Genomic DNA, 8496 nt, shown 5'->3' with positions numbered 1-8496 from the left:
TGCTGTTGCTGCCACGGTGCACCTGCCCTCCACATGTACGCAGCTCTCGGAGCCACACCTCTCTAGAGACCATACACAATTCATATGTGGCCTGTCGCTACAGACGAGACTGAACCAGCTATCACAGCTGCATTATAAAGGACTAACCAGGCAAAGTAGGGTTCCCGCCCTGCCTAGCGAACTGTTACCAGCGCATCTTCTGGTTGTAGCTTGAGTCGTGGCGCCAGACGGCAGTCTGACCGGGCAGAAAGAGACTTCTGTCAGATGCATTTGTCCATTTATAAGCAGGGTAGTACTCTCCTGCTCTAGTACAGTAGCACTGTCCTCGCCATTCTGTCCCTTCTTGCCCTACCTTTTTGACCTTATCTGCTCAACACTTGTAATTCTTCAACTGTCCCACTGACCTTGCCTTTCTGCCACATTCTTGTAATGCCCCACTGCCCCACCTATCTTTTCAACCTCTCTGCTGTCTCACTAGCCCCATCTAACTGCCCACCGGTCTGTTGTTCCACTGTCCCCCTCCTCACCTATTGATTACCCTGTTATCGACTTCACTGCCCCACAGCCTACTATCCCACCAGTAATTCTGTTTTATATGTTTTCCCTTCCACCTCGTGCTCACTGAAGGCATAAACAACTGATGCAGTGCTCATGAAGAGGGGAGAGGAGAGACCAGGTGGCTGGAGATGTGTCAGCAGCTACGAGCATACCTAGTAAAACATTATTTTTCATAGATTATGGGGTGACGGAGGCCACAGACCTTTTTTTAGATCTTGCTTGACAGCACAGGTGTCTGCATGATATATATTGTTAACAGTTCTTTAAAATATATAAACAGTAGACTTTGGCTCCACCCCAGTCACTCTTACCTCCTGCTATTGACTGCTTGGTGTGTCATTCTGGCTCCTGTGGACTGGTTGCAATGCAATGCATGAGGACTATTTTACATATCAAGGTACATTCATTCCTCAAACATCAAATTATTTCTCTCATAAATTCATTGTGTACGTAAAATCTTTTTTTTCTCGCTTAGGCAGGCTTTTTTCCGACTTTAAAAAAAAGCACTAAAAACCATCACTAAATAGCTAGTACGTCTGTTCAGCGGATTAGTTTTTGAAGTGTTTGTCTCTCGCCTGCCTACAACTGTAGGTGTCTGTTCGAGACATCATCTTTCCAATAAAATATGGCAGACATTTAAGACATGTTTAAGCATGAACTCTGCATCAATGCGGGCAGTGCACATTCATTGTGGTACATCAGGTAAAGTACAGGGCATGGCTGATATTTTGGGATCAAAGACCAAAGAGCTAAATTAAGACATGGTCTGCCACAGCTTTGGGCTGACTGGTTTCTGAAGGCGTTGAGTAGCTGGATTCCCGTTTTGTACCATCATAGACAGTTGTTAATGGCTGCTTGTCAGAGGAACTTCGAAGACATGTACTGTTTTTGGCTGCTAATGTAGCAGCATTGGCGGACATCTCTAAAGTAAGTAAAAGATCCTAACACAATAGCGTATACAAAGGGACATAACAACACATAACAAAACAGGGCACATCACAACAAAGCAGTCCCAACAGAATGCAGAACAGCAGCCGAAGTCCAACGCAACGCACAAAAACACAGCTGGAAAAAAGCCAGCAGAACACATCAACCTCCACAATAAAATGTCACACAACAAATGTACACACACGTTTTTTTCACACACTACCACTTAAGGAATCGTGCTTTCAAAAAAATAAGATACAGTGAAACCACATTTTGGGTCATGTGAAGAATGGAAGGCCTCTGTCGGATTACTGTCACCTCATGTGCATGTTTTATGAAAGTCTTAAATCCACCAAGAAGGTTGTTTATTGCACTCTGCTGCAGTAAGTGTTGAGTCTTGGGGCATACAAAGAGACGGCTGATAGCTCCCAACAAGCCCACTTAACTTGTGGGAGTCTGGTCTCAACAGCATCACTCGAGAATATTTTATGAAAGATCTCCAGCTTAATTCCACCGTCTGCCTCCCTCTCACAATCGGAACAACAGAGTGCGCATCTGTGATTACTGGGCACATGCATCATTGCACCCGTTTGCGATTCCTAAATTGCGAAAATTAAGGAATCGCAATTTAGAAATCGCAAACGGCAATGCATGATTAATTCGCAAATATTTTTGAGATTTCCTAATTTTCCTTAATTGAGATTCACATTTTGCGAATCGCAATTAAGGAAAACCTTCCCATTGATTCCTATGGGCCAAAAGGCCCATAGGAATCAATGGGAAGGCATTAACATTTTTCGATTTTCATTTTGCGAATCGCAATTTGTTAATGCATTTCAAGGGTGCTGAGGGGGGTCCAAAGGACCCCCCCCTGCACCCTTGAAATGTTATTTGAAGTGCAAGTTTCACACACATATGTCCAAAGGACATGTGTGTGTGTAACATGACACTTTCAAAAATGCTTTTTTGAGCATTTTTGAAAGATTTCGCAAATTAACACAAGGTTCACCCTCGTGTTAATTTGCTCCCCCTATTTGCGATTTCGCATTTTTTTAAACATTCATGCATTGCATTTAAGGAATCGCAAAAATGCGATTCCTTAAATGCAATCGCATTTTTAGAAATCGCAAAAAATTGCGATTTCTAAAAAATTGTTTAATGCATCCCAAAAAGTGATTTTGGAATCGCAAATGGCCGAATTTTGCGATTCGCACCGTTTGCGACTCCAAAATCGCTTGATGCATGTGACCCTAAGTTCAGATTATAGGAATCTGAGTGGCATGCTACCCTCGCACGAAGAGACGGCTGATAGCTCCCAACAAGCCCACTTAACTTGTGGGCAACATAATGAGCACAGCTCACCACACACACTGCGTGCCTCAATCACTGGCGTTTGACTCAACAGTGAAAATGCATTCTGGGCTTTAGATGAATACCTGTTGTGTACAATATCATTATTTGCAGGGTGTTTTGCATCAGCCCATTGCTTACAGTTTATTGGGGTTCTAGTCACTCACACACTGCCCCCTCACACACACTGCCCCCTCACACACACTGCCCCCTCACACACACTGCCCCCTCACACACTGCCCCCTCACACACACTGCCCACTCACACACACTGCCCCCTCACACACTGCCCCCTTAAACACACTGCTCCCTCACACACACGGCCCCCTAACACACACTGCCCCCTCACACACACTGCCCCCTCACACACACTGCCCCCTAACACACTGCCCCCTAACACACTGCCCCCTCACACACACTGCCCCCCACACACATTTTCCCTTCTCACACACTGCCCCCTCACACACACTGCCCCCTCACACACACTGCCCCCTCACACACACTGCCCCCTCACACACTGCCCCCTCACACACACTGCCCACTCACACACACTGCCCCCTCACACACACTGCCCCCTCACACACTGCCCCCTCACACACTGCCCCCTCACACACTGCCCCCCCACACACACAATCCCCCCACACACACAAACACACACACGCAACCACACACACACAACCCCCCCACACACACACACACACCCCCACCCCCCCCCACACTCCCCCCCACACACACAACCCCCCACACACACACAACCCCACACGCACACACAACCCCACACACACACATACCCATCCACACACAACCCCACACACACAACCCCACCCACACCCCACCCACCCACACACAACCCCACCCACCCACAACCCCCCACACACACACACAACCACACACCAGGATAGCAAACATAGCATAGCAAAACAAAACATAGCATAACATAACATAGCATAACAAAACATAGTATAGCATAACAAAATAAAAAACTGCATAACAAAACACAACAAAACATAGCATAGCACAACAAAACATAGCATAGCATAACAAAACAGCATAACAAAGCATAGCATAGCATAACAAAACACAACAAAACATAGCATAGCATCACAAAACATAGCATAACAGAACATGGCATAAGAAAGCATTGCATAACAAAACATAGCATAGCAAAACAAAGCATAGCATAATAAAACAAAGCATAGTATAACAAAACATAGCATAGCAAAGCACAGCAAAACATAGCATAACAAAACACAGCATACCATAACAAAACAAAGCATAGTATAACAAAACATAGCAAAACATAGCATAGCATAACAAAACATAGCATAGCATAGCATAACAAAACAAAGCATAGGATAGCAAAACAAAACATAGCATAGCATACAGCATCACACAGCACCACCACAGCATCACTCAGGAGCCCCACAACATCACTATGCGCTACCACAGCATCACTTGAACGCCACAGCATCACTCGCTTGCCTCCACAACATCACTCAGCGCCACCACAGCATCAATCTGTACAACCATTCAACAACAACTGGTTCAAATATGTTCTCTCAATGTTTCAAGCTTTATTACAAATGTCACAAAAAGATGTTAAAATTTCACTTCTGTTCTTGGATTTTGTCACAATAAAAAACACTGAACATAATCTTCACAAATGTTATTTACAAAAGTTTAAGCTATTGCCATTATAAATTACAATAACTTTTATTTAGTTATTAATTATTTTTTAAAAATTAAGTCATTGTTATTTGTAATATCAATACATGTAAGTCACGTAAATACAACACATATTGCATTACAAATGCTATAGGTGTCACATTTGCAAAAGTTATAACTATTGGCATTGTAAATGACAAAGCTATTAATTTCGCTATTTTCAAAACCAACACATAAATAAAACATGTCATTTACAATACCAATAGCTCAAACTTTCCTAATGCGAGACCTATTGCATTGCAAATGCTTGTTCTTTTTTGCAGGTTACATCGGAATTTCAGCTGAAGTATGGAGAAGACCTAAAACCGCACCGTGTTCCACGCGAGGAAAATAGGCTAGCTCTGTGAGACAGTACATTATATGTAGGAGCTATCTCTGGGAGCGTGAAAAATTGTATGGTATGAATGTGCGCATGGGCCCTGATTTGTACGGTATGAATGCGGATGTGTGGCGCACGTCTGGGTCAATAAAAGAATGCTTTTTGTTTGATTGAGGCGTTGATCGAACGGTTAATGGGATAGGAAAATTAAGCCCGAACATGGTACCTGCATGTGAAAGACGAATAAAAATATAGCACTTTCCTTACTTAGGAACGACTCTCTCTGGAGCTAGCGAATGGGAGAGTGGCCTACACCAGAAACTTGAAGGCTTATTTCAGTACGACGAACCCAACCCCAACCGATATCCCAAATGTACACCCAAAATAATGCGCACCAGTGAGTCAATTTATGTGCTGACTAAATAAGAAAAGTTAAGAGTACCCCGGGTTGGGGTTCATCCAAAATCCCCCTCAGCCCAGATATTAGGGATATTGTTATTTTTTAGATTTACCCCTTCTTCTTCCACCCTCATAGAAAAGTCAGAATTGTACCATCGCACGTCCGACTGACACCCCTCCTTTACCTCAGCTTGGATCATCATTTGCTAGATGTTGGAAGACCCCACCGTGAGTATAAGCGCGACTGGACTAGTGTCCGACCAATTAAAAAGGAGTAAGTATTTTTGAAGCGAGGTTACCAACAAAAATTGTCTACTATTAGGAAGGAAGGAGAACAAAGAGCTCGACCCCCAAAATGAATTAAAGGGAATACTGAGAATACGCAACATGCATGACAAAGTCCTTTTGCCCAAAATAGCTCTGTGTTCTGTCTTAGGTTTCCGTACTTGATGTATGTACTGTCGCACCCTATATGGTATTTGTGTGTACGTAAACTATGAATTTATGTTTTCCCTCAGCTTGTGTTTTATACGTGAAACCGACCCGTACTGTTCTATATGTGTGTGCACTGAATAACCTATTATTATACACGTTTCTCTCTCTCTCTCTTTATGTTGTACGTGTACTAATAGCCTATTTGGTGCACACGACGCTCTCTCCCTCTGAGGGCTCCCTTGCTCCCTTTTGAATAAATGACGACACTGTACCTCGCCGGCACAGGTATAATTGGCTTTAGACACGACAGTGTTTGAACAAATTGACAGAAACAAAACGATCGTATTTTGCCATATTACTACCTCTCCTTTCTGTAAAATGATGGAACTTAATTGGCTGAGAAAGAAAGGACAGGTAAGACGACTAATGTCCCCTAATCTGACCCTTAAAAGGGAACTATATGTCAGTGGCTTTTGTTTTAGCGCTTTAGTAACACCACCCTCATCATTCGGATTACCACCGCCCATTGCGCAAAAGTAGAATGTCCGAAACGTCCCCGTTTTTCCAGAATGGTCCCAGTTCTGTAACCAGCCGTCCCAGAAAATCTTAAAGACTGTAGCTGATGACCTTGTTTTTAAAGATAAATCGTCTAAAACTGATAAAAGTTAGCCGTTGCTTTCAGAAAAGAAAGAGAAAGAAATAAAAAAATAAAAAATGCTTAACGTATGTCCTTCCCTGGAAAAAGTAGCTGTAAGCCCATGATAATAGCACTTCACACTTTTTATGAATTAGCAGACCTTGAAGAAAAATATAGCTCAACAGGATTTGTTTTAGAAAAACACAAGTCTCTACTGGAGGAGCCGGTTTGAATTCGATGAACCATGTAATTGTTGGATATCAGACTTCTTGCCACGCTCGCGAATATAACAGGAATAAACACCAGACAGACAATGATTCATGAGTTAACAGCATACACCGATGTAAGGATTACTAAGCTTCCACCCTATCGTGACCAATAAACGTTTCCCCAACTACTTGGGGTTGGGAGAGAAATTAAAGTGTGTAAACATCTTCCCCTGCCAGTTCTCTAAGACTTGTTTTTTTTGTACTCATTTAAAGATAACGTGCAGTCGTCGGAGGAGAGGGGCCGGACGTGACGCACAACCTGGCTGCAGATCGGGAAATATCTATGACCTCGACCAAGGTGGAGCCACAGAGCAAAGAGTTGCGGGACAAGGCACCATTCTCAACGTGGAAAGTGAAGGAAAGAAGGGCTGTCCAGAAGCCCCTGCATGTTGATGAGCTCGTGCCGAAAGTCCCAGCCCATTGTGCCCGAATGATGGGCCCACTTGCTTGAAATTTCTGCCCTCCTTGGTCCGTTTCAGACCTGATCCCACTCCACCCTCTTTTCCCTCGGCCTCCCAAAGCATGCCCCCATCACCCCTTTTTCAATATGGAGTTTTTGAACTTGGCTTAAAGAAGAAACACAGCACAAAAGATAGAATAGGGTTTGTCCCGAAAGAAGAACGGAATACGGGTACCCCGACTAAAGTACCTATGGTAGATTAGTTAGGTAACAGGACAAACAGGACTGTGGTCCGAGAGCAAAGAGTGGCCACACCCTGCAACGCGAAATCTGAATCCATGCTGGACGCATAGCTCCACCGCCGGTGCTCAACAGTGCCAACGAAAGAAGAAGAACAATGAGAGCCTACCAGTGATGGTTCGCTGTAATAAGACACTGGAAAGACGAACCCTTTTTTTGAACATTGCCACCCCTTGACTGTCCCTTGTATTAAGTTGAATTCCTCTCCCAACCGCTTTGTATTGATTATCACCCAATTGAGCTCCCCTCACTCCCCGGCCTCGCAAGCATTCCCCCGCGCCCCAACAGAGGTGCAGGTTAGAACATTTGCGCAAGAATCACATAGGCAAGTAAATCACAATGCGCGGGGTGCATGTAGCACAACACTAGAACTGTCCCTCAGGCCAACTGGCCTCGAAAGGGGCTGAAATGCCCTGAGTCTCAATGTCAGGGGGTCTGCGCAGGCAGCACAAACCACAAACCTAAACGTAGCAGTTGCCCACAAAGTGCTGGGCAACTGATGCAGGGAAAGTTAGGGCAACGTTGGAGCCTCGTGGGCTCAAGAACACTGGTGACTGGCACCTAAGAGCTTCAGCGCTCTTAATCAATAAAATGCTCCCCTCGAGCCTCTCTCAGGGCTCTAAATCAATGTGGCCAAGGAGCCTCTCAGGGCTCGTAAACCAACTGCCCCCTCGAGCCTCGGGGCTCGGCAAACAACTGGCGCCTCAGAGCCATATGCTCTACAATAACTACTGGGCGGGAGCCTCTCAGGGCTCGTGAAACTTAAATTGCCTCCAGGAGCCTCGGGGCTCCTAAATTGCATCTGGCACTTCGAGCCTCTCGGGGCTCGTAAAACAAAAGTGGCACCGTAGAGCTTCTGTGCTCTACAACGATGAAAATGCCCCTTGGAGCCTCATGGACTCAGCTAATAAAATATGCCCGGGATCGTCGGAGCGGCCCTCCGCCAACTGGGGCCGCTCGTAAGTATAAGGAATCTGCCCTCACGGAGCGCACTGGGGGGGGCGAGCTCGCGCTACGGGGGGAGGGGCGGACCCCGACAATGTGTCCCGACGCCCCTCTCCTCTTGCAGGCACTCACCGGGTCCGGCGGCTGGAGGCGTCTCCTCGGCTGGTCGGCGCGGGGCTCTCCTTCACTCGGGGAGCCTCGAGGACGGGGCCGGCTGCTTCCTTCGCCTCCCG

This window comes from Lissotriton helveticus, chromosome 6, assembly GCF_964261635.1.
Source record: "Lissotriton helveticus chromosome 6, aLisHel1.1, whole genome shotgun sequence".
Classification (NCBI taxonomy): Eukaryota; Metazoa; Chordata; class Amphibia; order Caudata; family Salamandridae; genus Lissotriton; species Lissotriton helveticus.
The sequence above is the reverse complement of the archived record's forward strand: the minus strand, read 5'-3'. Positions refer to the sequence as shown.